General features: G+C 40.9%; 1 long non-coding RNA gene across 4 annotated transcripts in view; it reads right to left on the reverse strand.

Annotated features, from left to right (window-relative positions):
* Nucleotides 1-13,471, reverse strand: part of LOC108393479 (uncharacterized) — a 98,293-nt gene that overhangs the window by 22,405 nt on the left and 62,417 nt on the right. Inside the window, exon 1 of one of the 4 annotated variants that reach the window (XR_012128315.1) lies at nucleotides 5,357-5,719. The exons of 2 other annotated variants lie outside the window; for them this stretch is intronic. This is a non-coding gene — a long non-coding RNA (uncharacterized lncRNA). Of the gene's footprint in view, nucleotides 1-5,356; nucleotides 5,720-13,471 lie in introns of those variants that run through there. One more of the 4 variants, XR_001852252.3, reaches the window with a different exon arrangement.

The following is a 13,471-nucleotide window of genomic DNA, read 5'->3' on the forward strand; positions in this document are numbered from 1 at the left end:
GACCCAGTTACTGCTGCTGTGTACCAAACAGCCCCAAGCTAAGTGGTGTAAAATAACAACATTTTATTCCTATGGATTCTCTGAGTCAGAGATTTGGAAAAGAGGGAGCATGGCTTGTCTCCTGAGTGCCTGCCAAGAATCAAGGTGTGGCCATCTGAAGGTTCAACTGCCTGTCAGCCAGGTGCCTACATGTGGCCTCTCTAGCATTATAGTCTCAGGGCAGTGGGGTTTCTTTATAGGGTGACTGGCTTCTCCCAGAGTGAGCATCCCAAGAACCAGGTGGCACTGCATGGCCTTTGCACATGGAGCTTCAGAAGCCTGCAGGATCACTTTTGCTGCATTCTGTGGGTTGGGGCAGTCACAGACCCACCTAGATTCAAAGGGAAGGGACATGACCCGGCCTCTCAACAGAAGTACTATTAGAGAATTCAGGGTCATATTTTTTAAACTGCCACACATCTTGTTTCAATCCTTAATGTGAACCCACAAACTTTTCTTTTCTCTAGACATTCTTCACATTTGTAAGGTTTTGACAAATACCAGAGCAAGGTTATGTGTTATCGATCCCTTGGACCCATCAATAGTCCCAGATGATACCTAAATCTGCTTATGAGAATATTCTGTTTTGTCAAATTGGTCTCTGCTGTCTTGAATTCAGAAGCAACCGTTGTTAATCCTGTCTTTAAATCCATTGCCACTAGTCTGTCCTCTCTTTGGACCTCTTCAGAGAGGTTTAGAAACATAGTGTTTTACTCGTCTTTTTTGTTCATATAAAACTAAGGATTAAAGTCCTCATAGTACACAGGTTATAAATTATGCCTTTTTTCCCCAGACATTTCCTATAAAGTATTCAGTTATATAAAATACTGTGATCCTAAGTCTAGAAGAGATTGAAGAATGAATTTTCATCCTAATTCATCATGTACATATACAATTCTCTTGGCTGGTGTCTGCCTTGTTTATGCATTTGAACATGTTTTATTCATGTTCCTGTATATAATTGTCCACGCTTATGTCATACAATCCATTCAAATGCCTAGATATTATAAATACACATATAATTTCATACTACTTGGGATTGCATAGAAGTTAGATGTGTCAGGTTTCTGTGTATTTTGATGACATGGCACTAAAATGGTTGAGTCCATAAGTTCAAAATTTGAAGCATATTAATCACTTTGTTACAGCAAAATGCACAGATGCAGTAGAATAATAGCAGTCTGTGTGATTGCTCTAGCAAGTTCTATTAGAAATGTGTGTATTTTTCCCCCAAAGCTATATTCATTTCTTGCTTCCCATGTAAAATTGGTTCTGGGAAAAAAAAAAAAAAGAAAAACAGACTCAAATCCACATTGGCATTTTCAAGAAATCACACTATCTACTGTGAGATATGTTATCACATAAGTAATCATATTCAGAGACAAAGTTTTCTTGAACATGTGAAATTTTCAATTCAGCTCAATGGCTATAGAACTAAATCAGTGCACTGTTGCAAATATAACCACACAGCCCAATCACACAATAATAAACCTTTCACACAACTCCTCTAATTTGATATTGCTGCGTGTTCTAAACTACCATGGAGTTTTAAAAGAATACTATCTATTTGTTTTTGAATATGCAGTGTATTCTCTTCTAATTACATTCTGATCACATTTCACAGAGGAAAATACATCTGGCCTATCAATGGCGTAAAATGGGTATTTCCTCAGGGGTGAGTAAAGTGTATATAAATCTCAGCTCCTGCCTGAGATTTGCAGAGATGCTAATACACAGATCACTTGTGCACTGATTTTTCTTTGTGATTGGGGAACAATGCTTGCACACTCTCTGTGGTGTAATGAGATCATGGGCAGTTTGGCTTACATGCATTAAGATTTAACTCTTTTGCAAGGAGTCCCTCTGCCCCTGTACATTAGGTTCCTACGTTGCCTTAATGTACCAGCTTCCCATCTACGTTTATTTAGGGAAAAAAATAAAAGCACTATTTCCTTTAGCTTACTCAGACTGAAAGAAAAAATTTCATATATATGCATACAGTTGTGTGCTACATAAATGATATTAAATAAATATATTATAGCAGCTTTCATTTTTAATGACTTTTTTTCCTTTGATTGCCTTCACTAATAAAAATGTAGTCTGTAGAAAAGCACCCGTCTGGATAATCCATTGTTTCATTTTAACTCATTTTTATCAAGGAATTCCCCCTGCAGCAATCTCCACTGCCAGCCATTAGCTGTGCACATCTGCCCGCAGTAATGACCGCTCCTGTGTACATACATACCTGACTGCCATCTAATTTAGACCTCACCCTTAGGACACTAATGCAATGTCTCCAGGGCCAGCTAAATTCTAGACTGTTGATGCATGCAGTTATCACTTCATTTGGCCTTTGGAAGTGAATTAAGAGTGCCTGAGGTCGAAAATAGGTCAAATGCTTATGCTTATCTTATCCATGTCCAATATCATGTATATTCTGACAATGTCAGAACCCTCAGAACTTTATTGCAGTCATGGACAAAATAAAAGGCATTTTGATCCAGTCCCTTCCTCCACACAAGTGTAAAATATGACTATGTATAATCCCCCAAAAATATATTTTTATATCAACAAACAGACCATATATTAAAATTTGGTATGCAAGAATTTTATTTCTCTTTGATTTGTTTTCTTACTTTCATGAACATGTCCTAATTTAAAGGGGTCACTTAATTAAAGCAATGGAAATTAAAGGAATAATATTAAAGTTCTTATAAAATGCATCTGAATCTGGGTCTGGACCCTGAACCCTTGGTCTTTTCTACTAGATTATGTGGGACTAGAGAGCAGGGCCTGTAGGACGACAGTGTATTCTATACTAAGGTGGATGGGCCATCAGAAGATGTTAGTAAGGCTAGTCTTAAGATAAGACTTAAAAGGATCTACTGCACACATGCATTACTGGAGATGAGGAGAATGGCCAGGAGACTACTACAATGATCCAGACAACAAATCATGATTTATTGACTAAAACTGAGAATGTTTCAGGAAATATTTTAGAAATAGAAGTGATAGAATTAGATGTAGACAATGAGGGATTAAGAATGAAGTAAACTTTGTACTTAGCTCTGATTTGTGAAGATATTGGCAGTCATCATCCCCATCTTTATAAAAAGAAAAAAACCTGGACAAACCCTGAGAATCAATTACTTTGCTTGGACCTATCAAGAGCCTGGCAGGAATGCTCAAATGGTAATTTTGAAAAATTGCTGGATGCTCTGTAGACTTGTGTAAAAGAGGAAATTCCTGGGGCCACAGTCTTGAAGACAGGGGCCTTCCCTGAGCGTTCCCTCTAGGGACCACTGCAGGTTCTCCTAGTGAGTATCTGAGAAAGATCCCCGACCAGCCCTGGCAGGAGGAGGGGAAGAGCAATCACCACAACAAAGGCCAATTCCCCAGGGCCAAAGACCACCTCACCTCACCCCTATCACACCTGGGTAGGGGGTGGGGGGTAGCGAATAAACCCATAGTCATCAAGGAGCCAGGCTTCAAGGAAATAGGTGAGAAAGCTGTAGCCCAGGAATGAAGTACAGGGACAGGGAAAGGGCTATACTTGTGGAGGCCAGTCTCAAGACATAGGTTCAATCAAAACATCATAGGCCACCCCTCCTCTCTCACCGCCTACCACCCCCGCAACAGGCTCCAGAGTAATGACAGTGGGTCACAGCTGAAAGAAGCTCAAAATGTAAACTTTCTCCAAGGAGCAATACCTGGGGAAACCTCAAAGTCAAGAGAAAGCAGAAAGAAGGACTAAAGGAAACAGAAGCTTCTGTCACCTACAACTAAAATAAATATTAAACACAGCTCAACTCCTAACCAGGTTAACATAAATCCTCCCACTGAAGACCTATTTCCCTCAGCTCCTATAATGCAATCCAATATGCCCAGCTTTCAACAAAAAAGTCACAAGGTATGTCAAAAGGCAAGAAAAGACACAATCCAAAGAGAAAAAAAACCATCATCAGAACCAGACTCAGATATCTGTCAGAATTATCCTAAATAACTATGATTAGCATTAAAGGGCACTAATGGAAAAAATAGTTAAACAATATGCAAGAACGAATGAGCAATGTATGCAGGGAGACAAAAATTCCAGGAAATAATCAAGGAAATGCTAGAAATCATAAACACAGTAATAGAAAAAGACGATTGCCTTTTACTGGCTCATTATTAGAGGTAGTGGATGCTCAATCTCAGATGATATGGCAGATGGTGCTGGTGTTCATCAAGGGAGGGAAATACAGGTGGAAGAACCAGGTCAGAGCAAAGATTATGTTTTCCATTTTTTACGTGAGAGAAGTGATTTCCAAGGTAGGTGATCATGAGTGTTAACAAGTAGTGGTGGACAAAGGACAGTCAAAGAAGAAGAGATGTTTAAGATGCCAAAGAGAAGTTAACTAAAACAAACAGGAAATGTGCCCACTGGGTTTGGCACTAGGTGGTCATTGGTGGTTAGGGCAAGAGCATGAAAGCTGGAGCAGCTTCTGTGGAATGTGGAGCCAGAACCCTATTGCAGGAGGAGAGAAGTCAAAAGAAGAGAGAGAGGATATGTAGGAGGTGTGGGCCCCGCTTGGAGAGACTTCAAGGAACGAGGTGTGGAGAAGAAAGGGCAGCACATTCAGGATGGAGAGCTGGGGAGCTTTTTTTAAGATGGAAGAATTGTGAAACCATTTGTAAGTTGAACAGAAAAGGGTTAAATATGTGAGTAAAAGAAAGAGAACAGATTTATGGAGTAAGGATTCAGAATTAACTGGTGAGACTGGGACCCTGAATGTAGGAGGAGGAAACACCTTTAGAAAGAGGAAAGATCTTTCCTTCTTTCCTTCCATTGTGAACATCCATTCCATTGAAAGACATGGAAAAAGGAGTAATGGGGAAAGTGAAGCTATGGATACAGATAAGCATGCATATGACACTGGGGGCAGGTAATTGAAACAATTTGTCAGACTGCTTGATTGAGTCATACTATTCTACAGACTGTTCGTTTTCAAATGCTATTTATTTTGTACTTTGATCTGAGCATATTTTTTTTTCTTTTTTAAGTGTCACACAAATGCTGCTGTCATACTTCCCTCAACTAAAGCTTAATTTCCATGTTTAGATAAAAAGGCACTATATACTATGGACATAACATACCCTAAGATCATCAGAGCATACATTCTCTATTTTGAAGCTACTGGTCTGAGGCATATTTTTTAAATACTTATATAAAGGGAACTAAGCCACAAAAAACCTGAACTCTTCTAATTTAGTCTCTGAATCAACCCAACCACCCATACAGATGTTGGCACACCTCCATTAATTTGTTAACACCTACCTCAGAAAGGTCCTTTGGTCTCCAGCATCTGGCATGAACCAAGCAACATTTGGCCAGTTACCTATTTCAGCTTCCCGCCGGGCAGAGCTCTTTGACTCAGAAAACTCATGAACAACTTTTATAGATTCACATCCTCTTAGCTGGAGCCACTCCCTCCCATGTCCCCGCCCTGAAGGTCATCTGGACTTGTGCCTGTCCTGGACTTGCAGACTAAAGCCAGGAACTCCGAGCTAGTCTACGCACACCTTCATTCTGGTCGAGCTTTGCTCTCACCCATCTTGCTTTCAGCTGTCATTTTCTCTCTTCTGTCAGTGTAACTTTGACTTGCAACTTCTGCTGCTTTTTTTCCAATTTGCTGCTTCTTAGCTGCTCTGAGCTGGTTAAAAAAAAGACAGCTGAAAATGTTGAGACTAGATATTGAATGAGAGTCAAGAATAAGAAGTACTAAGGCTTGTCTACAGGGACATGATTCTCCTGCTTCATATCTTCATAGCCTTTTCCCCTTACTTTTTCAGATCAAAGCTGTGTTTCAGACATGATATGGCATCATAGATGTCTTGAGTTTTCTTAAAGCAAAATAAATACCAGCCCTCCTTATAATGTCAGCATCATAATCAACCTGCAGTAAAATAAACATTTCATTGCCCCCTACGAACTGGGTAGAGGAAGTTGTATGAATGTAATATATTTTTCATCCTGTTTTAGTGAAGTGTATTCCTAAAATTGTTATAAATTGTTACACCTCAAATGCTTAGGTTACTTTTAAGCTTTTATGTCAAGGAGTACTCTTAATTCTTTCATTTGTTTTCATACAGAACAATACGAACCAATCCACAGAACTGATGACCACCTTCCAGGTAACCCCAACCTGGTGAAACCCAAAGAAGAGCTAAGGAAGCAAATACCCATTCAGCTGATTCCCCAGGAGTGCCCAGCTACGAGAGAGAGAGAGAGAGAGAGAGAGAGAGAGAGGTGTCTAGTATCTGCTTCATCCACACCACCTATCCTCATTTCCATTATGAACTGCACATGGCAAAATCGATGGGGAGAGATGACAGTGGAATCGAAAGAGACCTATAACTGCTACAAATCATTGCTCTACCTGGGAGGCCTAAGCTGAACCTTCTTGGAAAGACTCCCTGAGAAAGGCTCTGCTATTCAGCCAGAGTACTGAGCTTCTCCTTAAGGACCTGGCTCCCAAGTACACAAACAGGCTCTCAGCACCTCCCAGACGTAGACAATAATGCCCTATGCAGTGGGGTTCTGCAGGCCTACCCCAGAGAATGGGCAAAGGGAGAAAAGCAGAGCTTCCCTGCTCAGCAATGACAGTCAGAGGTTCCTCCCAGGGCCTCCAGCCAGCAGGGTGGGGAGCCCCACGGGCAGGTGGTAGGCATGCAAAACGGACAGGGTGAGGAAGGCTCCCGCAGCTCCAGCTCACCTTATTCCCTGAGTAGTTGGATCACTGTCAGCAGGAGGGAATCACCCCTAGATAGATTGCCTTTGAGCACCCTTGCTGCTCTCAACGGAAATCCTTTTGGAAATATCCAGCTCTCTCTTCTCCCATATTCATCTTACTTCTTCCTTAATCCATTCATCCATTTATTCTAAATATTTAAGAAACTCGTAATATGTGAGCAGTATTTTTCTGGGTGCTGAGTCCTGTACATCCTAGAGAACAGAAAAGCAATTAACTATGTAGTGAAAAGAAACAGATGCCATGAAGGTAAAACACAGGGTTAGGGGAGAGACAGCAATGGGGACAGAAAAGGCCTCTCTGAGGAGGTAAAGTTTGAAACTGAGAGGTTAAGAATAGGAAGGAGCAACCATGGGCAGATCTGGGGCAGAGTGTTCCAGAAGGGAAGAGCAAGTGAGTGAACAGACCATCCAAGGTGGGAAGCTACTTGGAATGCTGCTAGAGGAGGAGGGAGGCCAGTAGGCTTGAGAGCAGCCAGCAGGGGAAGGAGACGATGGAAACAAAAGTGAGACAGCCATGGGCAGTATTGTGAAGGACCTGGTAGGTGTGGGTGGGCACTGGATTGTGTCCCGAATGTGACAGAAAGCATTTGGAGGTGAGCTCAGAGGAGGGACGTGAACGGTCTGGCTACCTTGGAAGAGGACACTGGAAGAGGCAAGAGAAGAAGTGAGACCAAAGGAGGCGCTTGCAGTGGTCCAGGCAGGAGGCGACAGTGGCTAGGATTAATCTGGTGCTGTTGGAGAGGAAGAGAAGTGGTTAGATTCAGGGCGGCTTATGAAGACAGAACTGAGAGGACCTTCGGAGGGATGGGGTCTGGGGCAAGAGACGAGTCAGAGAAAACTCCCCGAGGGTGGGCCGGGGCACAAGGATGAACAGTGCTCCTCCCAACAGACAAGGGGAAGGATGGATCAGAGAACACAAGGCTGAGTGCTGGTCCTCCCTGCAGAGACGGGGAAGACTTGGGGAAGCACAGATGTGAGAGCAGTAAATAAAAACCACATTAGGCCTTTAGATTAAGGTTCATCAATTCCCACTGTCAAGGGAACTGTGGCTATTAGAATTCTACCACTTTCAAGTACATTCACAATATAATATTACCACCACTGAGGACCAAGTGAAAAGCAAAGAATGTATTCCAGGCTCAGTATATTGTACAAAAACACAAAGATGACCAGAAGGAGAGGGCAAGAGGGAACAATGAGATGAGGTCTGTCAGAGAGACAGGAGCTTAACTGTGTTACAGCAGAGAGTTCTTTGACCTTTCTGTGTCTCAGTTTCTTCATCTGCAAAATGGGGATGAAGATAATAGCACTTACCTCATGAAGTTTAATGAATTAAGATTTGTAAAGTTCTTAGAACAGTGCCTAATACACAATTAGTATTACAGAAATGTTTTAAACTTAACAAGTAAAGTTTTGGTCTCTTGCCTACGCAATGGAAAGAAATTATGGAATGACGTGATTGGATCCTACAAATAAATAAAATTGTGGTGAAGATTATCATGTCTATAGAGATCACAAGGATAATTATTAATACATTCCTTTTGAGTGTGTTAAACTATAGCCTAGTGACCTAAATGACTCTGGGCCTACAAATTGTGTATTTGGAAACCAAAGCCTATGTAGATGGTACCTCCCAGTTTCTTGATACAGAGATTGTCCCCAGAGCCCCCACCAGGATTTCTGTAAATTCCCAAGGGCTGGCTTTTGTTCTTGTATATACTTTGGTGGAAGAGTCGGTGACAATGAGATGTAAGAAAGGTGGAAAGTGGAAAGGAAGGAGAAATTAATGGGCCTGGCAAGCACCCCTGATCTCTGAGTAATAGTCTAAGCAACACCAGTGTTGGGGGCTCCCTTGCCCATCAGCTGATGCACCCTGTCCCGCCACCATCATCACACTTAGATACTCCAGAGAGTATAAGGCTACTGCAGCCAAGGGCATGTTTTGTTCCTGGACAGGATGTGACAATGAAAAGGATTAGATTACACATGGCCTCAGTAAAAACAGTGCAAAGGTAAAAACAGGTTCATGTGGGGAAGCAGTAAGTGGGCTTGTTTGAGACAGATAACCAGTAGCAGTGTGGAGACTCGGAGATGTGTTAGGAGACTGTGCCTATAATTGAAGCCTACTAATGAGGACCTACCCTAAAGCCTTAGCCATAAGGAAACAGAGAGAAGGATGAATCCTACTGACTCCATGAAAGCAGACTCAACAAAGCTCTGCAATATGGTTTCCGAACCTAGGACTCTGGGAAAATAATCCAGTCATGAAGAGAGGTTCAGAGAACACAGGAGACAGGCAGATCAGGATGCCAGGACAGGAGATCATGGGATGGGCTTGGGACAAGGTGCATTTGAGTTCTTTGTCGGCAAAGCTGTGCTAAGGGAAGTAGTTCATATCCTCTCTCCTGCATGTTAACATCTTCAGGACCCCAGAGACACTCAGACCAGGAGTGCAATGCAGTTCAACAAAGATTTATTAAGTGTCTGCTGAGTTCCATACCTGAAACATCATACTTTACACCCATTATTTCACTTAATGTCACAACAGCCTCATGTAGATATTGGCAGCTCCATGTTGATATATGAGGAAACTGGCTCAGAAAGTTTAATTAATTTTCCCAAGGCCAGAGAGCTCTTTGTGCCAAGATCTACCCCCTACTCCTCTCCATGGCAACAATGAACATTGAGCCCACTCTGGGCTCTCCAATTCTGGCCCCATTATCTGAGTCCATGGGGAAGGAAGGTAGCCTTCATTATTCATGGTGAATTAGAAGTCTAAGAAATACTTATGCTTGAGGGACTCAGGAAATGAGTCCTCCTACACCTGCCTTACCACCTCATACCTTGGAGAGGCAGCAGGACAGAGCGATGAGGGGAACAGACTCTGCAGCCAGCCTGCTGGGTCTGGATCCCTGGCCTGCCAGTCCCTAGCTATGTGACCTGGGCAGGTAATTTAACCTCTCTGTGCCTTGCTTTATGCATTTGTAAAAGGGGAGTAATATTAGTACTAAGCCAATATGGTTATTGTAAGCATTAAATGAGTTAATATACAGAAAATATTTCTAAGTACTGTGATAGCTGGTGCATGATAGGTACTATACACATATAGCTAGATTATTCTGAAAGTCCCATTGGAATATCCCTAGACACATCAATCTTACTCCCAGTCCCTTGAGATCCTGTTGTCTAATGGAAGCAGTCAGGTAAGCTGGGCCTTGGTAACAAATAAGAGACATCACTATAATTTATGTTGCCAATGCTTCTTTTTAACCTTAATATTTTTATTTTACCAATTCAAGTCTCTCCATTCATTCTACAAAATCTTATTATTGATCTGGTGCAAAGTACCAGATTAGAAGTAGGGAAGATTTAAAAAACTGAATCAGAAAAATGCCTGACCAGAAGTTGCTCACTGTATTCAGTCAAACACAGTGATCAATTAGTCCAAGCAACCAGCCAACTTAGTTAAACCTGTTTTTTGTCTAAGTTTCTCTCTTTTTCTCTCAAAACAAAGACATGGTTCAGAGGTGATCATTACTGATTTGGATGTCAATGTGGCATCTTCACATTCTCTAGAGAAGCTCAGGGGGCATCTGGAATGCCTACCTCAGGGTTCGTATGGAAATGTAAGCCAGGCATGTTAAGTGGCTCAGCCCAACTCATTGGGCTTATTATCATCATAGGTAGAAATAAAATCTATGGCTCCAAGTCTAAATGCAGTGTGCTTTCCACTAGAGCATACTTACTCTATATCCTGATGTCCCTAGGTCACTGTTCTTATATGCCTTTTGCTTATGCAACCCTATTAGTAAAAAACATTAAGCGGGCAACAAAATATATGTAAAGTATAAATATTCAAGTATCCTAATACATTAGTTGTATTATAAAACCTACACAAAAGTACAAATTTAAAAGTTGAGATATTTTTTTCTTTACCTAAATGAGTCATCTGTGCACACCTGGGGTGGATGGCCTTCCCACCTTTAGAGACCCCCGTCCTGGGTGCTATTCTGGGCGCCAGTGGAAATGGTATGGAATTTGGGATCATCTGAATCACCCTAAACACTTTTGTGACGGTATTGGTAGTCTGCTGGCACTGTAAACAGATTACCACAAAGTTAGCAGCTTAAAACAGCAAATTAATTATCTCACAATTTGCATGAGTCAGGAGTTCAGCAGGGCTGTGGGTTCCTTTCTGGAGGCACTAGGGGAAAATACATTTCCAAGCTCATTAGGGTTGTTGGCAGAATTCAGGTCCACAAGGTTGCACGACTAAGGTCCTCGTTTCCTTTTGGCTGTTGGCCAGGTGGTGTCCTCAGCTTTTGGAGACAGTGCCTGTTTCCTAGCAGTGGCCTTCTTCATCTCCAAAGCCAGCAATGGCAGGCTGAGTCCCTCTCACACCAGATCTCTCTGACTTCCCTTCTGCCTCATCTCTCTGACACTCAAATCACTTCTCTAGCCTCAATTTCTTCAGCAGCAAAATGTGAAGAATAATATGTACTTCAGTTGGCTGGTTTGAGGATTAAATGGCATAATGAAATCATAGTGGACACTGAAAAGCAATAGAAGTAGAGAGAAGAGGAGTTCCAGGGAAGCTTTTCTCTGCATTTATAATGATCGGTATGATTCTGATAATAGGAGAATAGGTTGACTTTCCAGAGAATGTTAAAATTAAGGGAGATATTATTTTTAAGAGCATTTTGTAAGTGCTACAATGGTATGTAAATGTAGAGAATTTTAATAGAATATCATATACCAAATGAAACACAAATCTACCTTAAAGCTTATTGAGATATAGTCTGTACCCCAAAATGATCATAATTTAAAATATATACAAGGAAAAATTGAACATAAGCAGAGCACAATAACAGAGAGTCTATATTTTTCTAGGAAGTTATCCATTTCTCCTAGGTTTCCCAGCTTGTTAGCATATAGGTTTTCATAGTATTCTCTAATAATTCTTTTTATTTCTGTGGGGTCCGTCGTGATTTTTCCTTTCTCATTTCTGATTCTGTTTATTTGTGTTGACTCTCTTTTCCTCTTAATAAGTCTGGCTAGAGGCTTATCTATTTTGTTTATTTTTTTGAAGAACCAGATATTGGTTTCATTGATTTTTGCTTGTTTTATTCTCAATTTTATTTATTTCTTCTCTTATCTTTATTAGGTCCCTCCTTCTGCTGACCTTAGGCCTCATTTGTTCTTCTTTTTCCAATTTCGATAATTGTGACATTAGACCATTCATTTGGGATTGTTCTTCCTTCTTTAAATATGCCTGGATCACTATATACTTTCCTCTTAAGACTGCTTTTGCTGTATCCACGGTAGTTGGGCCTTTGTGTTGCTATTGTCATTTGTTTCCATATATTGCTGGATCTCCATTTTGATTTGGTCATTGATCCATTGATTATTTAGGAGTGTGCTGTTAAGCCTCCATGTGTTTGTGAGCCTTTTTTGCTTTCTTTGTACATTTTATTTCTAGTTTTATGCCTTTGTGGTCTGAAAAGTTGGTTGGTAGAATTTCAATCTTTTGGAATTTACTGAGGCTCTTTTTGTGGCCTAGTATGTGGTCTATTCTGGAGAATGTTCCATGTGCACTTGAGAAGAATGTGTATCCTGTTGCTTTTGGATGTAGAGTTCTATAGATGTCTATTAGGTCCATCTGTTCTAGTGTGTTGCTCAGTGCCTCTGTGTCCTTACTTATTTTCTGTCTGGTGGATCTGTCCTTTGGAGTGAGTGGTGTGTTGAAGTCTCCCAGAATGAATGCATTGCATTCTATTTCCTCCTTTAATTCTGTTAGTATTTGTTTCACATATGTAGGTGCTCCTGTATTGGGTGCATATATATTTATAATGGTTATATCCTCTTGTTGGACTGAGCCCTTTATCATTATGTAATGTCCTTCTTTATCTTTTGTTACTTTCTTTATTTTGAAGCCTATTTTGTCTGACACTAGTACTGCAACAACTGCTTTCTTCTCTCTGTTGTTAGCATGAAATATCCTTTTCCATCCCTTGACTTTAAGTCTGTGCATGTCTTTGGGTTTGAGGTGAGTCTCTTGTAATATGGGTCTTGCTTTTTTATCCATTCTATTACTCTTTGTCTTTTGATTGGTGCATTCAGTCCATTTACATTTAGGGTGATTATTGAAAGGTATGTACTTATTGCCATTGCAGGCTTTAAGTTTGTGGTTACCAAAGGTTCAAGGTTAGCTTCTTTACTATCTTACTGTCTAACTTAACTCGCTTATTGAGTTATTATAAACACAGTCTGATGATTCTTTATTTCTCTCCCTTCTTATTCCTCCTCCTCCCTTCTTCATATGTTGGGTGTTTTGTTCTGTGCTCTTTTTAGGAGTGCTCCCATCTAGAGCAGTCCCTGTAAGATGCCCTGTAGATGTGGTTTGTGGGAGGCAAATTCCCTCAACTTTTGCTTGTCTGGGAATTGTTTAATCCCTGCTTCATATTTAAATGATAATCGTGCTGGATACAGTAATCTTGGTTCGAGGCCCTTCTGTTTCATTGCATTAAGTATATCACGCCATTCTCTTCTGGTCTGTAGGGTTTCTGTTGAGAAGTCTGATGATAGCCTGATGGGTTTTCCTTTGTAGGTGACCTTTTTTTTCTCTCTGGCTGCCTTTAA

The sequence above is a fragment of the Manis javanica genome, chromosome 2 (genome assembly GCF_040802235.1).
Source record: "Manis javanica isolate MJ-LG chromosome 2, MJ_LKY, whole genome shotgun sequence".
Classification (NCBI taxonomy): domain Eukaryota; kingdom Metazoa; phylum Chordata; class Mammalia; order Pholidota; family Manidae; genus Manis; species Manis javanica.